Raw genomic sequence first — 26682 nt, forward strand, 5'->3', positions numbered from 1 at the left:
GCTTTGTTTTGTTATGCTATGCTATGTTTTGTTGTGTTTTGTTATGCTATGCTATGCTTTGTTATGCTATGCTATGTTTTGTTGTGTTTTGCTATGCTATGCTATGCTATGTTTTGTTATGCTATGTTTTGCTGTGTTTTATTATGCTATTCTTTGTTTTTCTATGCTATGTTTTGTTATGCTATGCTTTGCTGTGCTATGCTTTGTTATGCCAGGCTTTGTTATGCTATGCTATGCATTTTTTGATATGCTATGTTTTGTTCTATTTTGTTTTGCTATGCTATAATGTTTTGTTTTGTTTTGTTATACTATGTTTTGTTATGCTATTTTTTGTTGTGTTTTGTTATGCTATGCTATGTTTTGTTGTGCTTTGCTATGTTTTGTTATGCTATGTGTTGTGTTTTGTTATGCTTTATTTTGTTTTGTTATGCTATGTTTTGTTTTGCTATCCTATGCTTTGTTTTGTTATGCTATGCTATGTTTTGTTTTGCTATCCTATGCTTTGTTATGCCATGCTATGATTTGTTATGCTATGTTTTGTTATGCTATGTTTTGTTGTGTTTTATTATGATATGCTATGTTTTGTTATGCTATGCTTTGTTATGCCATGTGTTGTTATGCTATCCTATGCTTTGTTTTGTTATGCTATGTTTTGTTGTGTTGTGTTATGCTGTGTTATGCTATGTTTAGTTATGCTATGCTGTTTTGTTGTGTTATACTATGCTATGCTATGTTTTGCTATGATATGTTTTGTTTTGTTATACTATGCTTTGCTATGTTGTGTTATGCTTTGCTATGTTTTGTTGTATTTTGTTTTGCTATGCTGTGTTTCATTGTGTTTTGCTGTTTCGTTATGCTATGCTTTGTTTTGTTATGTTATGCTATGTTTTGTTATGCTGTGTTTTGTTGTGTTTTGTTATGCTATGTTTTGTTATGCTATGTTTTGTTATGCTAAGCATTGTTGCGTTTTGTTATGCTATGCTATGTTTGGTTATGCTGTGCTATGCTTTGTTATGCTGTTCTGTTTTGTTGTGTTTTGTTATGCTATGCTTTTTTACGTTTCTTATGCTATGCTATGTTTTGTTATGCTATGCTGCTATGCTATGTTTTGTTATGTTTTGCTATGCTATGCTATGTTTTGTTATGCTATATTTTGTTATGCTATGTTATGCTTTTTTAGGTTTATTATGCTATGCTATGTTTTGTTATGCTATGCTGTTATGCTATGTTTTGTTGTGTTTTGCTATGCTATGTTTTGTTATGCTATGCTATATTTTGGTATGCTATGCTTTGTTGTGTTGTATGCTATGTTTTGTTATGCTATGCTATGTTTTCTTTTGTTATGCTATGCTATGTTTTGTTGTGTTTTGTTATGCTATGCTATGTATTATGTTGTGCTATGTCTTGTTATGCTATGCTATGTTTTGTTTTGCTATGCAATGTTTTGCTGTCCTGGTGTGTGGTTGTGTGTGTGTGGTTGTGTGTGTGTGTGTGTGTGTGTGTGTGGTTGTGTTGGTGTGTGTGTGGGTGGGTATTTGTGTAGGGGGTATGTGTGTGTGGTTGTGTGTGTGTGGGGGGGGTTGTGTGTGGGGGCTTGGCGTGTGTGTGGTTGTGTGTTTGTTTGTGTGTGTGGGGGGAGGGGTGGGGGTTGCATGTGTGTGTGGTTGTGTGGGTGTGTGTGTGGGTGGGTATGTGTGCGTGGGGGTATGTGTGTGTGGTTGTGTGTGTGGGGGGGTTGTGTGTGTGGGGTTTGGTGTGTGTATGGTTGTGTGTTTGTGTGTGTGTGTGGGGGTTGTGTGTGTGGGGGGTTGTGTGTATGTGTGGGGTTGTGGTTGTGTTTGTGGGGGGTTGTGTGGTGTGGGGTTGTGTGTGTGTGGGGTTGTGTTTGTGGTTGTGTGGGGGGTTTGTGGTGTGGGGTTGTGGTTATGTGTGTGGGGTTGTGTGTTTGGGGCTGTGTGGTTGTGTGTGTGGGGTTGCGTGTGTGAGGTTGTGGAGTTGTGTGTGTGAGGTTGTGAGGTTGTGTGTGGGGGGGCTGTGGGGTTATGTGTGTGAGGGGTTGTGTGTGGGGTTGTGTGTGTGTGTCGGGTTGTGTGTGTGGGGTTGGGGTTGTGTGTGGGGGTAGGGGTGTGTGTGGGGGGTTGTGTGTGTGTGGGGTTGTGTGTGTGGGGTTGTATGTGTGGGGTTGTGTGTGTATGGGTTGTGTGTGTGGGGTTGTGTGTGTGTGGGGTTGTGTGTGGGGCTGTGTGGGGTTGTGTGTGTGTGGGGTTGTGTGTGTGTGGGGTTGTGTGTGTGTGGTTTGTGTGTGTGTGTGAGGTTGTGTGTGTGGGGGGGTTGTGTGTGGGGGTTGTGTGTGTGGGGGGTTGTGTGTGTGTGTGGGGTTGTGTGTTTGTATGTATGTATTTTGTATTTATATAGCGCAAACTACCCAGAGGTCTCGTAGCGCTGTATTCATACTGCTGTGGAACCCTTCCTGGCTTTCCTGTGAAGTGTCCACTCCTGGGCACCCCCAAGGTGAAGCCAGGCATCCAGCGCTGCTGGGGCCGTTGTGGAGATTAAGCAAGCTATTGCCCAGAGTCACAGAGTGGGACCCATGATTAGACTAGGCACCAAGGCGAGAATGATCAGGTCCTGGGAGATTGAGTCCAAGAGCCGCCGAGGCAGGAATTGAACCCTGGTCCAGGGCCAGACCTCTGCATCAGGGTCTGCCGCTCTAACCATTTAGCCACACTTCTCCACATGTGTGGGGCTGTGTGTGTGTGGGGGTTGTGTGTGTGTGGGGGTTGTGTGTGGGGGGTTGTGTGTGTGGGGCGTTGTGTGTGGGGTTATGTGTGTGGGGGGTTGTGTGTGTCCACAATGGACAGTAATCTAAAGTGATCCAACAACAAAACACAGCCCGGTTTTCCGCTAACATGGCCCCATAAAATAAATAAATAAAAACTTCAGAAGTGAAGCGCTCTGCGTATCTCATGGGACTGGGCACTAAGAGTGCTAGACACACAAAGTGAGAAAAAATAAAGCACACAAGAAATCTACAGCAACACAAACAGTTAGGAAGGCAAACAAAAAACAAGCAACAATGACAGGGCTACAATAGGGGAGAGACAGGGCAAGTAACAAAATGGCAGAAGAATGGGGGAAGCGAGCAGTGCAAGTGGGTGTGAGGATGAAAACCCGCAATGAGAAAGTGAAACCGAGGGGAGGAGATTTCGAGGCCAAGCAAAACAAAACAGATTAGAGGGGGAAGCAAATGGTGCGCATTTTGCGGCCGCTTTGATGTTCTCAGTGGCCGCGCAGCTCACTGAGAACATCAAAGCGGCTGCGAAATTGCTCCCAAAGCTGCAGGCGGCCAAATGGTGCGCACGCCCGGCGCACATGCACTGTGTCCGATCTGCAGACTTTGGGAGCATTTTTAAAAGTCCCTTTCTAAACTCTCGCTGATCTAACGCGCATTCTCGCAGATCAACGCATGCACGTTAGATCAGCGAGACCTAAAAAACGACTTGGGTAATCCTGCTTAAAATCTCAGAAAATGTGCTTGCCCCCAATTATTGCTTCAGTTTTAAATGAATTCACGCGCATCAGTGGTCAAAAGAACTCGTTTTGCCCCGGCACATGGAGGACCACAGAGTTATTGGATGGAGAGTGTTGTTTCTTGAGATTCTCTGTGATCTTCCCGTCATTCACACAGGTTTCTGCTTAAATCAACAAAAACTAATGTACAGCGGTCAATGAACCCAAATCAGTTCATTCAATGAGTAGGAACAATGTGACAAACTGCGCAGGTTCACTACACCATTCCAGTTCAGCCAATAGACCGAGATCGAGGGAGCACTCTCTGAAAATAGGTTTGAAAGTCTAGATTTTTCTCTGCAAAATGATCCTGTTCATGATTATTTGGTTAATCGGGACCTTTCAAGGTACTGTTTGTGTGCTATGTAACTTCTTTCAAAAGTTCTTTAAACATGAATAATTTTCGTAACCCACATCTTTTGGGCTTTGTTCACGAGGTTTTCATTGAAAGCACACTGCAGTAGTGGCTAAGGAGTCGGTGAAACGCCGCTGATGAAATGTCAGTCAGTGTATGTAACAACCGCAGCCAGGTTGGTCCCTTTCCTGCGTGTATCATGTTTGCGGGGTGCTTGTGGGCTCTCTTGTACCATCCACAGCAGCCTTTGGTCTATTGGTGCATTCTTCTCAATGAAGGCCGGCCGCACATCAAATTAAAATACATCTGTGATGTCTTCTAGTGTACATTGGTGAGCTGCTGGTCCTCTGTCATTGGTATCTGTTTAGGTGTAACTCGAATTATGAGGATCTGGTAGTTGGCAGGGAGGACGGATATTTCACTCCTATGAGGCATGCGTCACGCAGTGCTGTATTGTGCTGGCAAGCAGTGCCATCTCTGCTGGGATGAGGTCACTGGGGGAGCGGCGCCTGCCAAAGGAAGCTCTCCTGCACGGCGCAGGTTTGTGACCTAGATTGGCGGATGCCAGAGTAAGAGCCGTACTCTCCAGAGAGGGACAGAAGCGCCTCGAGCAGGGTGCAGCGTGGGTCTGTCTTCCAGGCTGAGTTGAGAGATCACAGCTCCTGGTCTGACAGCAGCAGTCTATGGGGCGATGAACCAGGTATACAGTGGTACTGCCTGGAAAACGAAAGCTCCGTCTTTGCTGAAAAGCAGATTTAAATTATATTTGAGGCAGCTCTGCTGCCTGATGAGTACCGCAAAGACAAGCTTGAAGGTGAAGAAAAAATTCAACCTGAGCAGCACTGTCACCTGTAACGTTTTAACAAGATCCAGACTGAAGGAAGCAAAAACACCTGAAAAGGTCTTCAACAGCGATGTTTAAATACTGCAATAAGTGCCCCAAACGTTCTAAGGAATATACCATAGATTAATGTAGAGATTCGCTCGCAAGGCTAGAGGACACAAACAGATGTGGTGGATATATAAAGGGCAAAGAGCAAGAAAGTAAAACAAGCTCTTGGCATTGCTGTTGCGGGGCGGGTTACATGAGGTAAAAGTGACAATTCTGAGCAAACAAAATACAAGAGGTAGCAAACGGGGCCGGGCTGGGGGAGCGCATTCCTTTGAAGTCTGAAGGGGTGGTGGGGGAATCAGAGCGGCCGCGGTCGCTTTGATGTTCTTGTCTTGTCTTGCTTTGTGGTAGGGGTAGGGGGAGCGAATTGCTGTGCACGCGCCTGGCTCACATGAACTGTACGCGATCCGCAGCTAGGTAAACTTTTCGGACCACTTACTATAATCTCGCCTATTCAATCCCTACGGATAGAATAGGTGAGACCTAAAAATCTGAGTCACTGCATCTATTAGCCTTCATTTGCTACATATTTGCTTAACCACGTTCGTTAGTGTAGCATGCACAAGGAATTGCCTCTGTGAGACTTGTGTGCTACGCTAAACTTCTTGAATGTCATAAGATTCATACAGCCGACCAACCGAAGTTATATCGACTCTGAGACAGGTCGTCTTATCTGATCTCAGCAATTTACTTAAATGCCTGCAGAGCACAGAAAGGAAAATCTGAAGCACGGGGGACTCTTGTTGTCCTCTTCCTTACATATCGGTTCGCCTTATACTTTATATATAGCTACTCCAGTGCCACCCGTCACCAGCCCACTTCCCAATCAGCTCAGTCAGTAGGGTGGTCTACCAAGTTTCAGTGGAATGTTTGCAATAAAGATCGAAAATTCTTGAAAGCCATACCATCCATTTTGGACAGTTCCTACCACCCCATCTCTGTTAACAGTAGCTTAGTTGAAAAGGGCACAGAAGACCTGGCAGCTGTAACAGCCCACTCTAGATCCCCAACTATTCCATTACCCACGTCCTTATGAATTCTAATTCCCAAGTACTTAAATGTGTGCCTCTTTAGGAAGAGGCCACATGCATTTCCTGGGTCCATGTCACTTGCTCCCGATTCAGTGAGTAGGAACAGACAGGATTTGGTCCTATTGACTGCTAAAACTGATGCCTCAGAAAACCTGCCCAACTCTAAGAGTTAAAGTAGGCCGTTCCCTATGTCCCTGTTATACATCTGTGTATCATTGCATATAGTGAGATTACAAAGGTATAATCATTTATATATTCCTTGTGGTTCCTTGTGTCTTATGCAGCATGCTAGTGGTTCCACCACGAGTGCAAAGATTATCGGTGAGAGGAGACAATCCTGCCCCGTTCCCCGCTGGCCGGATCTGATACCACTCTTCCTGTTTAGAGCTACACTGTAGGGAGAGTATAGAGGAGCTGTACCCATCTCAATATATTGTCCCAGAAATCCTAGTGTTGCAGCACCGCTTGGAGATAGTCAAGAGAATCAATGGCCTTAACCATGTCCCTAGAAGCTGCTGCATCCCTCTGTGACAGTGGGGAGCCCCACTTTTAACATGGAATAGCCTGCAGACATCAGTGTTCCTACCTGGCACAAACCTGCTTTGATCATGGTGGACTAAGTCCAGTAGTACCCATATTATTCTATTTGTCACCTTCCCCAGAATTGTATAGTCCAAATTCAGCAGCGACAGTGACGAAATGACCCAACTTCGAAGGGATCACAGTCAGACTTCAGTAACAACGCTGTAGCAGAGTGATAGTAGCCTCCCTAGTCATGGAAGACAGTGGCCCTCTGTCAATTGATTTGTTAAACGCATTCAGTAGGCAAATAATTAGCCCATAACACTTTATAGCACTCTGGGGGGAACCCATGGCTCCCAGGCGTCTTTACGGCTGCCATTTTCTCTTTTGCTGATTCAGTGTTGCTCCCAGAGATCAAGATATGAAGGTCATCCGCATGTGTCTGAGTAAATTTCACCAGGGCTGCCCTCTGTATGTAATGAGCTATCATTTCTTGATTCAGTTTGGCGCACCTAACGTCCAGCCAGCCATGCATAATACGTGGCAAGGCCGCAATTACATACAAAGGCCCCCTTTCTAGTAGGCCTTATACGCAGACATAATTGCCATATTTATTGACAGTATGATTCTCTACCTTGTATGGGACCAATATCCAGAGTGGAACTCTCCTCGTATGAGCTGAGTATGCCTTACAATTCCTCTTCTGCTGTTACTTTATACTCTTGGCTCGTGTGAGGCACGTTCCCTGCTGTATAGCTACATGTACGTCCTCTAAGTTTTAGAAGTTATCTGGTGCCAATACTAGCTGGTGTATGTCCTTTACAAGACATGTCTAAGTGATCCAAACCAGGAGCATCTCCACCTGAACTACCCTCATGTGTGATCCTAAGGCCACAGCTATTCCTGAAATGTATTGATGGTTTGTCTGTATCATGTGGCCCACCAGCTTCATTAAATTGTGTGGCTAGAGCGGCCGACTTTGAAGCTGGGGAACCAGGTGGAAGTCTGGCAGAGGCTCAACCATCCTGTGGTTCTGGCTAAATCACGTAATCTCCCCATGCCTAAAAAAAAAAAATGAATGTGTTTGTCTGTAATTGAACTGGCGCTCATGCAAAGCGCTCTGATACCTTCGGGTAGTGTTTGCGCTACATAAAAATGCAAAAAAAGTGTGATAGAAAAACCCATCTTTTAGCTCCCAGTGATTTTAATATCCATTTTAACCAAACTACCATGCCAGCTGTGAAGAAATATCTAGACGTGTATCAATATGTTTGACATAGGATTGGTCCACCTCTGAGCACCCATACTCACTGTCACTGCATGGATTTAGTTGAATTCAGTTCTTTGGACTGCCAACCGTGCCTCGTTTTCCATTACCTTGGATGGACCAAATTTGGGGCCCTGTTTATCTGTGAGGCTTACAGCCTCCGAACTCAGTCTCCATTTTGTGCAGTGAATAGTTCCGACAGTAAATGGAAAAATATTACTCCAGCAGATCTAGGTGGCTGTCAGTAGTGGCTCGTCCCCAGGCAAAGTGGGAGGGTGGATGGGCCAGAGGAGGGAGGTGGGGAATGTTTGGGGGCCAAAAAAATAAATACAAACAAAATAAACTTACCTTAACGCCAACGCTGTCTCCCCCCATAGCGCTCTTCCTGCTTCTGGCCCTGCGCACAGGCTGCCAGCCTGCCTTACAGCCAATCCTGAAGCTGCACTCGCATGAGAGCAGCTTCAGGATTGGCCTGAGGGCCGGCAACTTGCACTCCAAGGCAGACTGGGAACCTGTGCCTGCTCTCCCCAGTCCCAGCAATGCAGCTGAGGCTGGAGAGAGCTTCACTTCACATGAGGGTTTGGCTTGCTTGAGACGGCTGACCAAACACCTCATGCATAGTGAGGGAAGGCTCACCACTCTGTGGTAACGGTTTAGCGTTCTAGTGTTCCGCTAGGCGGAACAGGAAGGGGAGTAGCGGAAACGGAAGGCGGCCATCTTAGGGCATTGGCGCAGACCGTTCCGAAGCAAGCGGTTGTGTATTCCCGGCGCTCCGTTTAATAAATACAAGTTGAACTTGCACCGTGTGGTCTAAGTAAATTCACACTATTACAATGGCGACGAGGCTTCTGGCATTCTGTGGTAACGGTTTAGCGTTCTAGTGTTCCGCTAGGCGGAACAGGAAGGGGAGTAGCGGAAACGGAAGGCGGCCATCTTAGGGCATTGGCGCAGACCGTTCCGAAGCAAGCGGTTGTGTATTCCCGGCGCTCCGTTTAATAAATACAAGTTGAACTTGCACCGTGTGGTCTAAGTAAATTCACACTATTACAATGGCGACGAGGCTTCTGGCATGACGCCCGACCCACACACAGCGTGCTACGCCGAGGGAGCTGGACCGGCGGTGGCAGCATAACAAATCACGGAGCGTGGCAGAGGACCCCATCGAGCGCAGTACAGCGCGTTCCTCGGGCAGCGGAGCACGGCGGAGCTCTGAGTGAGGAGGTAGGCCTGCAGGCGCCCCAGTTACCGAGAATCACGGAGCCGAGCCCTCCCAGCCACACAAGCGAGCATAGCGATAGTGCCCGCGCAGTGGGGAGCAGGGTAGGAGCGAAAGGGGACACCGGCCTCTGCGGGGAGTGGCTGAGTTTGGCAAGCTGGCGCACCTGAGAGAGGGTGGAAGGGAGCCGTCCAACACTCGCCCCGAAGGGGTGGCAGACTCACTGGCAGAAGGGGAGGAAGACGCACATACACTACCTGCTCCCGAGTACGCCCTGCAAGCAGAAGACAGTGACGGAGACCTTGAGGCAAGGGACCCAGCAGGGCAAACCGCGCCAGGTAGCCCCCCGGGGAGAGCCATTCCCATCCAGCCTGCCAGACGTAGAGCTGACAACATGGCGGTACAGTCGTCGTCCCTCACACAGCTCGTGCCTTTCCTAACCAATCCAGGGGAACCGGAGAGGCTATGGGAGGACTGGAAGAGATATTTCCTCAACTACCTCGACGCGTTGGAGGAGGAAGCAGGTGCGCCATACTCCAGCAAAAGAAGAAAAAAAATCTTGTTACATAATCTGGGCCCGGAAGGGATAAGAATCTACGACACCATAGTAAAAGTAGAAAGGGACGCCACGGACACTGATGTATTCAGCCACGCCATTGCCGACCTGGATGCACACTTCAGACCTGTCGTATGTGTTGCGATTGACCGTCACAATTTTTTCCAAAGGAAACAGAAGAGTAATGAGACGGTGGATGAATACGTGGTAGCCCTGCAAAAACTGGCACTCACATGCAAGTTTGGCACACTACATGACGACCTAATCAGGGGCCAGATTATCATGCACACGTCAAGCACCCATGTCCAGGAGAAACTATGGGTAAATGGAGATGCCCCTCTCAAAGAAATTTGGGCGATGGTAAAGAAGGTCGAACTGTCCAAACGCTGCGCCCAAGCCGCCAAAAAGGATACAGGAGGTACGCAGACGGTATGCAAGATAATGACGCAAGGAAGAGGAGAGCGTCCCAGGCAAAGAGAGTTGCAGAAAAATCAGGAAAGCAGACGTCCAAAAACTACAAATCCAGCTGATCAGAGAGCGAACAAAGGAGGACGTCAAAGCTGCTACAGGTGCGGGAGTGTTACGCACCTAGGGAACGATAAAGTGTGCCCAGCATTCCGGGCAAAATGTTCATATTGTGGAATATTCGGTCACTACGAAAAAGTGTGCTGCCGCAAACCCAAGGGAACATCTATCAAGTACGTAGACCAAGAGCAGCAGGACGAAACCACCGAGTCGGAGGAAACAGAAGAATTGGAAGAAATCCTGTACATAGACGTCCATGTACTGGAGATGGAAGGGTCAGGAACCGACAAGCCCCGATTGGACATGCACATCGGAGGAATACCATTGGAAATGATAGCGGACAGTGGTGCTCCCATCTCCATAATACAAAGAAGGGTGTGGGAAGACAAGTTCGTATCAAAGCACGGAGAGAATCTACACCCCATGGACTTGCGACCCGTCACATACACTGGACAGAAAATCCCGATGTTGGGGTATTGCCCCCTATCGTTTGAGTTCAGAGGCCGCCAAGCCATGTGCAAGTTATACATAGCGGAGAAAGGCCCCTCGGTGTTAAGTTGGAAAGGCCAAGGTGCCTTAGGGATTCAACTCAACCCGGGAGGAATCGAGAAGATCCTGCTTATGAATATGGACAAAAGAGATGACATCGACTCGTGGAAACTAGCATACCCAAGAGTATTCAACGGACAAATAGGGGAGCTGACGAGATACAAGCACCTTATCAAGCTGAAAGAAGGAGCGACTCCGGTGGTGCACAAGGTGAGAAATATCCCATTCCGGAGCAGAGAAGCGGTACAGCAGGAACTGGACAGACTCGAAAAGGAAGGAGTAATCAGAGCCATAGAAAGTGCGGAGTGGCTTTCTCCCTTGGTGGTGGCCCAGAAGCCGAACGGCAAGGTCTGGCTGTGCGTGGACCTTAGGGAATTAAACAAAAACATAATCATCAACAAGTTTCCCCTACCGCGCATAAACGAGATGCTGTCGAAGACAAAGAACATCAAATGGTTCTCAACAGTGGACCTATCGTCGGCCTATCACCAAGTAAAGTTACACCCCTCATGCACCCATCTCACGTCGTTCATCACGCCGTTTGGCTGTTATGAATTTGTACGAATGCCGTTTGGCCTAGCATCGGCGGCCGCGGTCTTCCAGAAGATGATGCACAAGTTACTGAAAGGCGTAGACGACGTCCAGTTCTTTCAAGATGATATCTTGGTGATGGGAAAGTCCATGCACGACCACAATGAAAAACTTCACAAAGTACTCAAAATCTTGCAGGACAATGGGTTGACAGCGGAATGGACGAAGTGCAAATTGGGAGTAGAGTCAGTCACGTATCTGGGTCATGAAGTAAGTGAAGAAGGGATCAAACCCAAAACAGCCAACATGAAGGCGATTCAGGATGCCCCCACCCCGAGCAAGAAGAAAGATGTTCGGTCATTCTTGGGAATGGCCGAATATTACAGCAAGTTTGTACCCCACTTTGCATCCAAGACGCATCACCTACGCCAGCTGCTCAAGGAGAGGAACAAATTCCTATGGGGCCAGGAGGAACAAGCGGAGTTTGAGGCACTGAAGAAAGAGATGAGTGCCACCATTCCTCTAAAAGGATTCGACCCCAGTGCAGAGTCAATCCTCACGACAGACGCCAGTGACCGGGGTCTAGGGGCAGTCTTCATGCAACGGTCGGAGACTGGCGAGATGTCAACTGTCAGCTTCGCTTCCAGGTCCCTAGCCCCCAATGAAGAAAAGTTTAGCGTGATCGAGAAGGAGATGCTGGCAGTTGTATGGGCCATGGAGAGAGTCCGCCAATACCTGTGGGGAGCAAGATTCTTAGTAAAGACGGACCACAAGCCCTTAGTCCGAGTGTTAACCTCAAGTGGCCACGCTACGCCCAGGATTGCAAAAATGACTCTGCGCCTGTTGGACTTTGTGTATGATGTGGAACACATCCCAGGACCACAGAACAAGGTGGCAGATTTCCTTAGCAGAGCGGCAGCTATGGAAGACGCGAGCGGCCAAGAAGAACAGAAGTGGGAAGGCTATGTCATCGCCACGATTCAAGAAGCCGAAAGGGTGATAAGCATGCAAGAGTGGGAAGAGGCATATAAGGAGGATGTTGATTTGGAAGCCATCAAAGGATATGTCATCCATGGGTGGCCGGAGAAGAGACACCTAAAGGAGGAACTTCGGAGATACTGGGAAGTGAGAGAGGAACTGTCGCTGGCCGAGAATCCCATCTTCCTGTTGAGAGGGGACAAGGTGGTACCACCTCAAGGCATACTGGAACATTTAATGGTTTTACTACACGAAGGGCACCAGGGCATCACCAAGACCAAAGCCCTTGCCAGGCAAACTTACTGGTGGCCGGCCATCGATGTGCAGGTCGAACGACATGTGAGGCAGTGCGAGTCGTGTGCCAAAGCGGACAAATCGCAAAGCTTGATCAGACCCCCTCTGGGCAAATTCCCAATACCGGATGGACCCTGGGAGATGCTGTTGGTGGACATATTGGGACCGGTCCTAAATAAAGCAGGGACACAGAAGTATGTGGTAGCCCTCATCGACAAATTCTCCAAATGGCCGGAAATTGAGATAAGAGAGGTAATGGACACGGAAGCAGTGGTGAACTTCCTGCAAACCACCTTCATAAGAGAAGGAATCCCGAAGATCATCACCAGCGACAATGGGCCGCAGTTCACCTCGGCCAAGTGGATTGCCTTCACAGAAAGAAATGGAATAGAGGTGAAGCACACGCCAATCTATCATCCCTCAGGAAATGGCCAAGTGGAGCGATTTAATCGCGTGATTATGGGTACCATCCAAGCAGCCATCAACGACGGGTTAGACTGGGAGAAAGAACTGGAAAAGATGATCTGGGCATATAGGATCACACCGGGGAGCACAGGATACAGCCCCTTTAAGGTTTTGAGAGGGAGAGAAGCATTCACCAAGGATAACATGGCGTGGAGGAAGCTGGTGATACAGAGCAAATGGTCCCCAGCGGTGGTAAAAAGAAACTTGGAGAGAGCACAAGAGGTGTACACGACACATTTCAATAGAAATCACAATGTGAAAAGAGCGGAACTGGAGAAAGGGGACTGGGTGAGAGTCAAGCTAGCGGTCCTCAAGAAGAAGGGGGAAAGTAAGTTCTCACCGCCTTTACAAGTTCTAGAGCCGTACGCCCGGTCGGCCTTGCTCAGTGATGGGAAGGTATGGTCGCAGGACAGGATGGCCAAGTGCAGCAAGATCATCAAGTGGGAAAGTGAAGTTGAAGAAGGAGCAGAGAATGTCGTAGAAGATGGAGATGAAGGAAGTAGTAGAAGGAGAAGTGAGAATGTAGAAGAAGGAATGCAGAAAGTAGAAGAGGACGAAGGTGAAGTAAGCGAGGAAGAAGGGCTGAGGAATGGATACAACGAAGAAGAGAATGAGGAGGTGATGGACAAAGATGGCGAAAGAGCGGGAGAGCATATGGGAAGAAAGGAACTGGAAAGCAATGAGAGAGTGGCGAAGGTGAAGACCAGAGTTGGTAGAGAGGTGAAGGCGCCCGAAAGATTTAAGGACTTTAACATGGACTGGAAGTAAGAACTTTGTTGGTTGTTATCACAATGATTAAAGGGGGAAGATATGTGGTAACGCTTTAGCGTTCTAGTGTTCCGCTAGGCGGAACAGGAAGGGGAGTAGCGGAAACGGAAGGCGGCCATCTTAGGGCATTGGCGCCGACCGTTCCGAAGCAAGCGGTTGTGTATTCCCGGCGCTCCGTTTAATAAATACAAGTTGAACTTGCACTGTGTGGTCTAAGTAAATTCACACTATTACACACTCCCCCACCAGCAGTGACAACCCCTGGAACCACCCCCAAGACTCGTCAGAGCCCTTGGGGTGAGTCCAGGGATTAAAATAAAACGATAATACAACGGGTTAAAAACTTGTTTTATTTGCTGGTGGTGACAGGGCTGCTCTCCTCTGCTCTAATGGAGCAACCGCCACTGGTCGCTGTATACCTGAAGCAAGCTCTATAGAGAACAACCTAAGGGCCAGAGCTGCCGAATTTGGATCTGGGGAACCAGGTGCAGGCTTCATCTACGGCTCAACACCCTGTGACTCTGGGCAAATTACTTAGGGCCAGATGTAGGAAGCTGAATAGCGAGCGCAAATGCGGAAATTCGCAGAATTTCAGCGTTTGCGATCACAATTTGGCTGCAAGCAATGTAGGTACGTTTAAACCTACTCGCAAAATAAGGAATCGCCAAATTGCGTTTCCTTATTTTGCGCAAGCATTTAGAGAATCACAATTTGTGATTCCCTAAATGCTATGCTGGTAGGCATCGCAAATTGAAAATTTGCCTTAAGGAATCGCAAAATAACACCAACTTCACAGTGGTATTTTGCAATTTCATTTCAAGAAGCACTTTTTGGCTTTTTACAACGTGTCATGTGGCACGACATGTATGGGTGCCACATGTGCACACATGCACATTTCTGGGGTGCAACAGGGTGTCCTTTTGGAACCCTTGCACCCTTGAAATTGCACCCGCAATTTGCAAGTGCCTCTTGGTGACTTGCAAATTGCGGGCGCAAATCCTATTCATTCCTATGGGCCTCTTGGCCCATAGGAATGAATGGGATTTGCCTTGGCCCATAGGAATTAATGGGATGGTATTCCTTGATTGTGAATCTCAATTTGCGATTCGCAATTAAGGAATATTAAGGAATTGCAAATATTTTTGCGATTCCTATCTACATTCAATTTGCAAGTCCTTAATAGCGATTTGGTAAAAATCGCTATAAAGGACTCGCAAAATTGAATTTACCTACATCTGGGCCTTAATCTCCCAGTGCCTACCAAAAATAATGTATCCTTGTATAATGTAACTGGCACTCATGTAAAGTGCTCTAATACTGGAGAAAATGAAAATGTCTTCCTCAACAATAGTTACAAAACATCATGACTTTCTCATTAACATTAGACGAGGTGGCCCCAATTAGAACATTTAGGAAAAGTACCAAACATCAATCTTGTGGCATACTTCGGAATTAAAAAATATGAAATCACCTTTGAGATCTTTGGAGCATAAATGGTGGCCTGATTACACCCTAAGTAGTAATAAAAAAAAGGAATGGGTTCTTGCCAATAGGAGAAATAAACGAGCAATTAGAATAGCCAAGCCAATGTTTATACAGATCGAATCTTAAAAGCACCTAACCCTTCAGAGGCATTGTTTGCAAATTGAAAAGATTACAAAATCTTTTCTTAGAGGAACGAAATAATAGTTTCAAAGAGAAATGCAACCATAGTGTGTATTCATTCTGTTAGAAGATAAAAGACATTCAAGCCTCTTTATTACCTGTCACTACTCAGGTGGAAGTGATGCATACTGGTCTTCCTGGGGGACCTACAATCTCTGCAGGTCTCTCACCATTTGCTCCTAGCCACGGCCCTCGCTTATTTTTTTTGCGTAGTGGCGGCACCTCCGCTAAAGCAGAGGAGCGTCCCCCCACTGCTTTATGAGCAGTGGAGAGGAAAAATAAAATGGTAATAACGTAACACTATTATCATTTTATTTTTCCGTTCCTGCTTAGGTGCGTGGAGCGGACTGGGCTGGCCAGAGTAGTGGCCCAGGAAGGATTGGTGAGCACACTCCAAAGTGCACATGACGGTATGGCTGGTCGTCTTGGGCCCGCCAAGCAGTCATGCGCACTTTGCATGTTCTCCACCAGTAGCTATTGCACAGCCAGGGTGGAGAACATACCCAAGACCCCACTCCCTCACAGAGCGCTGAACCACGGCGCTCAGACCAATCACAACGCTGCTGTAAGGCAGCGTTGTGATCGGCTGGGAGCATAAGTGCTTCCTGAGATGGAGGAGAGGTGGCAGCTGGTGACCTGCGACCAGTAGGTACATTTTCTTTCTTTCTATTTTTATTTTTTAACCCCCCCGCTACCATTCCCTACAAGCTGCCACAGCTTTTGCACATATTCCCTTTCATCTCCGCAACTTCAGTAGCTCCCACACAGACAATCCTTTCACTCACCTGTAAGCGATGCATTGTGTTTTTACTTAGTTTTGTTGGTATTTGGATTGCTGTGTACTTCTTTACAAAACTTGCCGATGAAAACTTAACTTACAAATGGCCCATTTGTGACTATCGTTCTGCAGAGAGGCCTTGTCCTGGATGTGCCTATAGTCTGAATACCTTCATGACCCACAAACTGGCAGTGTGAGAAACTTGCACTGCCTTCAGCATCAGCACCTAAGTTAATTGTGCTCACTCATAAACACCTACTCTCAACCTGAACTCACCTAGACAGCGAGAGGCGACTCAGTTCACCGTATGCATTATTCAGGAGTCATATGTTGCATGACACTGTCAGAAACACACCTGGGAAAAAGCAAGTACTCTTAGCAAATGCAAGAGGAAGTAAAACCTACAAAATGTAAACAGGGACTGCTTTGTGGAAATTGATTACCTTACGGGTATGTACTGTCTGTTGCGAAGGTAGTCAGAGCTTATGCCCATACAGTTAAATACATAAGTATTGGGCCTCATAGGGACCGTTGCCAAATTCGTTTTTTGAGGACTTGCCTTATTTAAAGCCCTGATCTATGCTACATATAGACTGGAATGTATAGATATAGATCTCTTGGACCTTCAGTCTCATCTGGATATGCTATATGGCACTTTGAGACCTACGTAAGCTCAAATCCATACAGTCTTCCATACTTTAAGCGTGACTTTACAAGGTCAAAACTGCCACAGTTTGCAAATAAAATCTTTTTAATTCACTAATTCACTTTTATTTTGGTGCCTGGGCCTATTTTCTGTCCTAGTTCGACTCTGTTAGGGTCTCCCACTCTACATTCTCCAGGGCCTCTGGCCATGCTTCTATCCCCATGTTAACTCCATATTATGACTCTCGCTATTTCAGGGCTTCGATCCCTTTTGGAGTTGGAGGGTGGAGTTAGAGTTGGAGGGTTGAGTTGGAGTTGGAGGGTGAAGTTGGAGGGTGGAGGTGGAGGGTGGAGGGTGGATTTGGAGGGTAGAGATAGAGGGTGGAGTTGGAGGGTGGAGTTGGAGGGTGAATTTAGAGTTGGAGGGTGGAATTGGAGGGTGGAGTTGGAGGGTGGAGTTGGTGGGTGGAGTTGGAGGGTGGAGTTGGAGGGTGGATTTGGAGTTGGAGTTGGAGGGTGGAGATGGAGGGTGGAGGTGGAGTTGGAGAGTGGAGTTGGAGAGTGGAGTTGGAGGGTGGAGTTGGAGGGTGGAGTTGGAGGGTAGAGTTCGAGGTGGAGGGTGGAGTTGGAGGATGGAGTTGGAGTTGGAGGGTGGAGTTGGGGGGTGGAGTTGGAGGGTGGATTTGGAGGGTGGATTTGGAGGGTGGAGTTGGAGTTGGAGGGTGGAGCTGGAGTTGGAGGGTGGAGTTGGAGGGTAGAGTTGGAAGGTGTGTTAAAAACAAAACTACAACCGTGAACATTACCTGTGCCATCTTGTCTGATGGAAGTTCCTACGTGCACATAAACTGCAGTCATTCTGACCAACCGCAGCCATTTTGTATTCCGTTGGTCACCTTTTGTTTCACCCTGCCCTTACTAGCATCTCTCTGGACAACCTGGTATGTGAGCTGGGGGCTATAAACTATTGCCACGACAAACATCAACTTGCTGCCACAAGCTCGTTTTTCCTCTCATCTCTGTTTACAGGCAAACCAATGAACAACCTTACACAAACAGGTTCCAAATACCAAACAGACTCTTGCAAACATGGTTTATTGCACTGCACACAGCAAGACTTGTTTTTGCCAACAATGGGACTTGTTTTTATCAACAGAACGGACTCTTAGATCTGGCCGGTCTCACATATTTTAGACCCTGAAGCAAGGTCCACCTGCAAGATCAGATTGTCTGTTTTGACCTCGGTGGGAGGAGAATTAATTTTAGGCTTGTGTAACCATGTGGATGGAACAATGTTGGGCTGGTGTGACAAACCTGCCCGGGGCGGAGACTCCAAGCCTGTAACCAGGATAAATGTAGCGATCACGAGGTCGAGGGGGTTGATTCCCTATTATGCACAAAAAACGGGAAACGTTATTAAGACTACAGCTACCAGAATGCCTTGGGACCTTCTCCTCAGTCTTAAGCCCCTCCTATATAGGGGAAAGGTGCTTGTCAATTAGCCTGTTTCCAGAGAGGAATGGCGGATTCCAGCGTGAAGATTCGAGTTTTGTTCTGGTACGGACCTGGTGAAATTTTGATCTCCGAGGAAACGGAGAAGTGTTTGAAAACAATCGTCATGCAGTACCTGTGGAAGGAGAGCGGGCCCGCCTCCTTCACCTCAATTATTTTTCCTGTGGAAAGAGAAGCCGCGATGCAAGTAAACTCACGGATTCGCGTTTACATGGCACGTGAGTAAAAGAAAGCATTTGTGCTGCGTACCGCGTCTGAGAGAAAGACGCATTCGGTGCAATTACTTTCAGAGTTAGTGTAGACTCCCTTAGTGTTTTGTGGGCACAAGTTATATTCATTTCCGTTGGAGTCTGTTTGAACGAGCTGGACATTTGTTCTGCATCAAGGACAGAAAGTAGTACTACTATCTATGATTCAAGGAACTCGTGTTGTGACTGCAACAACGCTTTGATAAAAAGGAATACAAATATTCTTTTTCTAGTGACTATTTATCATTTGGTGTTTTGGCAGCATTCTAAGACTGTGTACCTTTTGGGGAAGTGAATTGTTGCTGATATTACCCTCAGTTATTGGGTTGAAGTTATTACTGATCTTCTATTGGAAGGTACTAGAAGAATACAAATGATTGCAGCAGTCTTTGAGACTTTGGTGAGTTGAAGGAGGGAACAAACAAAACATTGCATTACTATTATAAAAGAACAGAGAGTAATCTTCTGTTTTGTCCCCCTGTTATACAGCGTTGGAGGCCTTTCCGAAACAGCGCAGAGTGCATGCCACGCCCTATAGAGGAATACAGAAACCACAGCCTCTTTATTATTTTATCCACTTCCCCTTTTTCCCCTGGGGCACAAATCCACGCAGGGAGTATATTCTTCTCTGTTGGGGGTCGTGTCGTGAGGGATTGGGGGGACTAGCTTCGAACATCGTCTCCGCTTGGCACAAGAACAAGGTTAGTGGCGTTCTTGATTCTTGCGCCGCTGCCAATCCCGACAATAAATAAAACAACTACATTGTGTAAAACCTGTATGAAAGGAAGAGCCAGAAGGAGTTGCCAGCAGAACACCTCAGCAGATTACCACGGTGTCTGTTGACAGGTTCTCCTCATGAGAAATAAACTTGTTTCTTGACTTCCAGTTTCCAGCGCCTGCCTCATTATTTTGATAGTAAATCCAGTGAATTAAAGGTGACCCTGCGCTGGGCAGCATTGGGGGTCTTAGGAGATTAGCTGCTTTTCACAATTGGCGACCCAACGTTGGGGCCCATCAGTGACACATGGGTCCAGTAGAGAGGTGCTAACGACGGAGTGAACGACTAAATGATTGGAGTGCACATGCCTGAAAGAGACCCTCGTCTGGCTGCCGATCGACTGAACTTCACCAGTTCCAAACAGACCTCTCTCGAGTGACCTGCGGACCTGACTGGGACCTTACAGGAACGCCGCATTGATTGTTGGAGTAAGAGGACAACCAGCCGCTGGAAGGGGAAGACGAAGAACTGTCCATGCGGTCCGGGTAAGGTCGTGAAAAACGACTCTAATTTATTGTTTGATTGATTGATTGTTAGCTCGAATACTAGCATTCCCCTTGAAGTTATTTGAGACATTCCCTGCTTGCAAACAACAGAGAATAGGAATATTCTCTCTCTTTGCAGACAGCGAAGGACAGGTAGTGCAGACTTTTGTCTACAGCCCTATTGAGATATTTATATTGACCGATAAATACGTCATGCCTGTTATGCCTAAATTGTTTGGAAATTGTTTTGGACCGGACCGGACCGTTTAATTGAGGTCAGTCATCCGGCACCACCGGAGGGCACCCCAATAAGGACATGTACGTAAAATATGGATTAGCCACTGTAGCTTATAGTGAACTGTGACATAAACGCACTAGGAAGGACCGGGTAAAAAAAAAAAGGAAGGATCTGAAGGACTGGGTTATTTAAGACCCAGCGGTGCCAGGGGACAACACCTAAAACCTTCGTGGGTAACCTGTTCCGGCGTACAAATGACAGAGACACGGGACACTTCCTTCGGCGTCAAAGATTAGAGGTTTATTTACTGCAGGGAACACAGAAGTCACGTGAAGTACACAGTCGGTATGTTCGCGGGATCTGATTCAATTTGCTACTGTGGATCGCTCCTTTTTATACACATTTCTCTCATAGGTTAACATGGTATACAAAGGTTTACAACTTGGTTCCCATAATTATCCCCGAGAGGGGTCGCTTTGATGTATTCAAGGTCCGGAACATAAGTACAGAAACATTTGGTGGTTCCCAACTGTAAAAACCCATCTTCCCACCACTAGTACATTCCAATCGGCAGTAAACAGATCGAAGAAGGAACAGAGACAGGTGCGGAGGAAGGCAGAAACAGTGGGGAGATCGGAAAGGGTGAAAAAGGGGTGGTATCGGGAAACACGAGCTGCAGGCATCAAAGGGACGTGCTTAATGAGATGCACGGCTGAGACAATAGACCGGCACGGCAAGATGAGCCTCGAGCGGGGCCATCTGCCTTACAGTATCATCCCCCTCATCATAAAGACACTTTCAAAGGAAATGTGTCTTCCGCAAGAGTCTTGGGAATTCCAGGGTCGCGAAGCGGACAGCGTTCGTTCGCTGGCTACTTGAGGGCAAGAGACAAAATGGATGCCATATCTAAGATGGAACCCGTGGGTACAGATAGAAAACCCATGAAACAAACGAACGGTTCAGGTTAGCACAGCGAAACTGCGCACACCCACTAAACTCGTCATTTGCAGTTCATAGATACCAGACTCGACCATATTCGTGCGAGTCGAAAACACCACTTACGATCGTCACAGAACCTCAGACGCTCCTTTTGCCCTCATGTAGGCAAGCACTAGTCGGAATCATACTCGATATTCATCAGACCGTCTAGATGTTGCTGCAACATAACTCTGTCCAACTGAGCTCCTTTGGTAACAGGCGGCTGTCTTATACACGTGGTAGCACAGAGGCCACATAAGGCAGGACCACACTGCACACAAAGGCAACACGTGAACAGAAATGCTACAACAACTCCGATGATCATCAGAATCTTCCAACCCCAAGTCGACATCAGGCCCCAAAACCACCCAAGCAGCGTCCAATCCCCTACGTCCAAGTGTATGGACTCAGAGATCTTATGCAACTTTGAGATGGCTTGATAAACAGTCGGAGCGTTATCTGGAATGAAAATGCAGCAGCTCGAATGGATCACCTTGCATACTCCACCTCGATCTGCTAAGACCACGTCTAAAACCATACGGTTTTGTAACGTCATAAGCCTATCCACCTGAAGTTCTGTGGTGATATTACCAAGGGCACTGGCAGTGATATTAGCTGTCGATTCCACCACTCGAGTCAACTGTCTCAGGTTCCTACTATTGACCATAGGTCCCCAAAACGGGAGGAAACCCTTGAAAAAGTCTCCTGCCTCTTAACCCGCAGTGTCCTCTTCGCTAATCACGCCTCTCACAACTCTAGTCTTGTGATAGTCTGCATCTACAGTGAACGTCGGAGGCAACAGATTTGCGATAAAACATGAGCCCACAAAGTCGGAGGGCAACCATGTATACACACGGTCATGGCAGACGAAGTATGTACCCTTGGCAGCCAGAAACACAGGGGACGAGACCATCGGCAGGATATAAGTCTCGGAGCAAGCACTCTCTCCAAGACGAGCTTTCGATCTTCGGCCACGACCCATTAGACAGAAATTACCAAGGTGGGGTACGACCCATATCGGAGGCGAGCTTCTAAGCTGTTTTTCACCAGTGAGCACACTATACTCGACCTTACTCAGGACCCTATAGGCTTGCACCTCTTCCTCTGGGATGAGCGACGGCTCATAGATATCTCTATCTAAATCCTCTATCGCTATAGACAAAGGCTTCTGATACGAGCCAGGACCAGAGTAGGGAGAACGTGGCTCTCGATTGGGGTAGGAATCTAGTGCACTTCGAAACATTGTTTGGAATGCTCGAGCTGAACCCTGGGAACTATAAGGTAGGACCAGATATGGAATTCCCTTATCCGTGGTATGTGGCATTAACCCACACACCCAACAATTAGTAGTGTTAACCACTAACTGATGCTGATGAAGGAGCTGAATAAAGGAATTATTTCTGAATTCTGCACGTCTAGCCTGTTCGTGTTCGGGTAAGATATGGAAAGAATGAGGGGATGCAGTGGAGGTAGATTTAGGTTCGGAAGTAGGAGTAGGTATGGCAGTAGGTAAGAAGTACGACATCATGTAATACACCCCACCCGCCAATAGCGAAGAAACAGTCAGAAACAGTAGGAACATTTGAAAGGTAAAACATTTGGTACGAATAATTTGTTGCAATTTGAATCTTTGCGCCTGAGCTTCTTCCAAGTCCATCAGCTTCGAAAACGCCATCCCCTACAACCGTCCGCAACGTTTCTTGACGCACTTCGTTCTGTGTAGCAGTAATCAATCCCTAGGAGTTCCCAGGAACCGACGGTCTTTGACCTAGCGCCAAGACCTACTAACCAGAAGGAAGTACACGCGCGGCCCTACGGTACACCTGGATGCAAGGTATCTTATTCACAATGTATGTACAAAAAGTCTCTTAGCTGTGGAAGTAAAAACACATAGATGGAACGAAACTCAATATTTACAAAAATAATCACAATTATACGGGTATGTTAGACTGATCGTGGCAAATGGGATAATGTAGTTGTCAAGGGACAGAACGGAAATCTTTTATTAGTCTCTGGTGTTGGATCGCAAAAAGTATCGAGTTTTCCCAGGACGTGTCTGTTCGTCAAACAATGGATCCGATGAAGGAACAGAGTTCTGCTGATCAGTCGATTGTTCAGATCTTGAGACTTGTGATGGCAAATGTTCAACAATGTCTTTCTGTTGCGCTGAGGATTCTCCAACAGGCTGTGCGTCGCTAAAGGGTACAAAAGTCTGTGGTCCTTCGGTTTCAGATGAAGCAATGCCCTTCCTCACCCACGAGTCTGCCGGTAAAGGTATGGGAACCTTCTTCGTATGGGTGGCGTGCACCCAATTTTTGCGCCCTTCCAAACGGACGGCAGTTCTCGTGGCAAGGAGGACCTGGAAGGGTCCAGTAAAGCGGGGTTCCAAATTCTTTTTGCGAGCAAAATTGCGAGTAACCACCCAATCTCCGGGTTGGAGCTGGTGGCCTGGACCCTCCGTCTGCGTCGGCAGTGCTTCGTAAACCTGTTGGTGAATTAACCTCAGTTTAGCAGTCAGATCATGAAGATAATCAATCAACATTGGGTACTCAAGATTAGAAAACACACCCGGTCTAGGAACCCCCCAAACATTCGCAGGACGGCCGAACACTATTTCATAGGGACTGAGCCCTACTCGGGAGTGTACTGTCGCCCTTGTTGACAACAAGGCATGGGGCAAAGCGTCAGGCCACAAAAGACCAGTTGTAGCCTGAATCTTAGCCAGTTTGAGTTTAAGGGTGCCATTATACCCCTCAACCAAACCTGCTGACTGGGGATGATTGGCGCTATGGAATTTTTGATTAATTCCAAGGCCCTTACACACACTCTTCATCACACTCCCTACAAACTCACTTCCGTTATCAGACCATACAATTCGGGGCATTCCATACCGAGGAAAGTATTCCTTCAGCAGGATTTTCGCAGTAGACAAGGCTGTATTATCTTTAAGAGGATAGGCTTCAATCCATCGGGAGAATGCGCAAACCACAACTAAAACGTATTTCAGATTATTGCATCGCTCCATATGGATGAAGTCTAGCTGGATTACTTCAAATGGATATGAAGGGGGAGCAAAATGGCCAGGAGGTGTGGGGGTCCCCTTACCAGGATTGTATAACATACATATCATGCAATTCTTCACCAATCTCTCAGCACATTTTATAATACCATCATTCTTCCACACAGGAGACAACAACTTACAAATACCTTTCGCACTAATATGTGCTAACCCGTGTGCCATTGTCACAACAGCCAGCACATACGCATCTGGCAACATCCACCTCTTGTGCTCCGACAAATCGACCCAGCAACCATTCGCATCCAACTTTCCCGTACTCTCTTTCCACTTCGTCTTTTCAGTCTCAGTGGCCTCATTCTGAATTGCTCTCACACTCTCGATAGTGTCCTCACACATACTAGTCTCTGTAGGCCACCTGACCGAACTCGTCACATACATTCTAGTGCTAAGGTTCCGGGCAGTCTCCTTAGCAGTCTCATCCGCAAACGCATTACCACGGCCAACATCATCCGTCACCTTACGATGCGCACTACATTTAACAATCGCTACCTGCTTAGGCAACGTAAGTGCATCCAAAAGATCATTCACAAGCTGATCAAGCTGAATCTTCGTGCCATGCGACGTCATAAAACCTCTCTCTCTCCACAATCGTCCAAAGCTATGAGCGACGCCAAAAGCATATTGGCTGTCGGTAAACACATTCACTCGTTTCCCTTTCGCCAACACACACGCTCGAGTTAGGGCAATCAGTTCTGCAGCCTGGGCAGAGTTCTGATTCAATCTCGCAGCTTCCACAACAGTGTTCAAAGTTACCACAGCATACGCAGTAGTCACATCACCATTTGGCAATTTAAAACATGAACCATCCACATACAAAGTTCCATCGGGATCTTCCAAAGGAGTGTTTTTAAGGTCCACTCGACCTTTTGTTTCCTCCTCAGTCCTTAAGTAACAGTCATGCGCTGCTACTTCATCTGACTCCGCACTAATTGGCAACAAAGTCGCCGGGTTCAGAACATTGCAACGTTTTATCTGAATATGACTTGCCAAAAGCGTCAACTCGTACCCTGACAACCTCGCACTCGTCAAGTGCTGAGTTTTCGTACGATTCAAAAGAGTGTCAACTGCATGCGGAACCATCACCGTAAGCATATTATCCATGACCAATCCTGCTGATTGTCGGATGGACACCGCAGCTGCCGCTGTTGCTCTCAAACAACTCGGTAATGCTCTAGCTACCGGGTCCAAGGTCGAGGAAAAATATGCACATGGACGTTGCTTATCACCGAAAGGTTGCGTTAAGACACTCAACGCACAACCTTCCCTCTCGTGAACGTATAGTGTAAACGGCTTGCTGTAGTCAGGAGTACCTAACACAGGAGCCGAACACAATGCATCACGCAGTTCAGAAAAACTTTTCTGGCATTCTTCCGTCCATGGTAAAGGAGTTGAAACATCCTTGCACGTAAGAGCCACCAATGGTTTCGCTAACAATGACAAATTCGGAATCCACTGTCTGCAGTATGACGTGATACCTAGAAAGGCACGCACATCTCTTTGGGTTGTTGGCACAGATATTCGCGCAATGGCTGCAATTCTCTCTGGGGTCAACCTTCTTCCCTCCTTTGACAATAAGTGACCTAGGTAGGTTACTTCTTGACAACAATATTGAAGTTTAGAAGGTGACACCTTGTGATGTAAGTCACAGAGATGTTGCAACAACGATACCGTAGCAATTTTACAAATGTCCTGAGTATCTGCAGCCACCAATAAGTCGTCGACGTATTGGATTAAGGCTGCACCAGCCGGCAACATAAACGCATCCAGTTGACCCTTCAAGACTTGACTGTAAATCGATGGACTCTCACAGTAGCCCTGAGGAGCACGCTTAAACCGGAAGCTACGACCACCAAGAGAGAAACCGAAAAGGTCCCTGCTTTCTTCGGCAATCGGAATGCTAAAGAAAGCATTCTTCAGATCGATCACCGAAAACCAAGATGCCGAAGCTGGAATCAGAGTCAGTAGCGCCGTGATGTCAGGCACAACAGGGAACTGAGGAATCACAATTTTATTTACTTCCCGTAAATCGATAACAAAACGATAAACAGGTGGTTTGGAAGGATCGGTACGTTTCAGAATAGGCAGTACAGGGCTGTTGCACACGTTTCCCCGGGTCTCCTCAATAACATCTTTCTCGATCAAATCATAGATGATCGCCAACAGCGCTCGTTCACCGTCAAGAGAGATTCGATACTGGGGAATACGTGGCAATCGCACATTAGATTTCAGATGAACAACATAAGGGGAGATGTCAAGCAGGCCCACGTCATTGGGACCTGTTGCCCACAAAGATGCAGGAAGAGAACTCAATTCCGGTGGAAGCTTATCGAGAGACAAGTACATTGGAGAGACGACTCTCTCACCCAAAGTAAGCTTTACTCCCGCAGGAGAACAGTACAAAGTCGCATACAAACGCTTTAGCAAATCCAGGCCCAAAAGATTTTCACCACAACCAGTGGTCAAAATCAACGGAGCTTTCAGCTCACGAGGCCCAATTGTAAGTGGCAAAGGGCACGAAACCGGATTGCTAACAGGGGCGCCAGAGAATCCAATGGAAACATTTGTTAAGCCAGACAAAGGTGCGCCAGGGAGTTTCGAATGCATGATGGAACTTTTCGCTGCACCAGTGTCCAACAGAAAAGGCTCAACGACGCCCGATGTGGCAACTGCGACGTAAGGCCCTCTCTGATCAACCGGAACTGATACCACTCCCTCTCCTTGTCTATGGCTGTCCTAGTAATTACCGTCGTCAGTTCCCTG

Source organism: Lissotriton vulgaris, chromosome 2_1, assembly GCF_964263255.1.
Source record: "Lissotriton vulgaris chromosome 2_1, aLisVul1.2, whole genome shotgun sequence".
Classification (NCBI taxonomy): Eukaryota; Metazoa; Chordata; class Amphibia; order Caudata; family Salamandridae; genus Lissotriton; species Lissotriton vulgaris.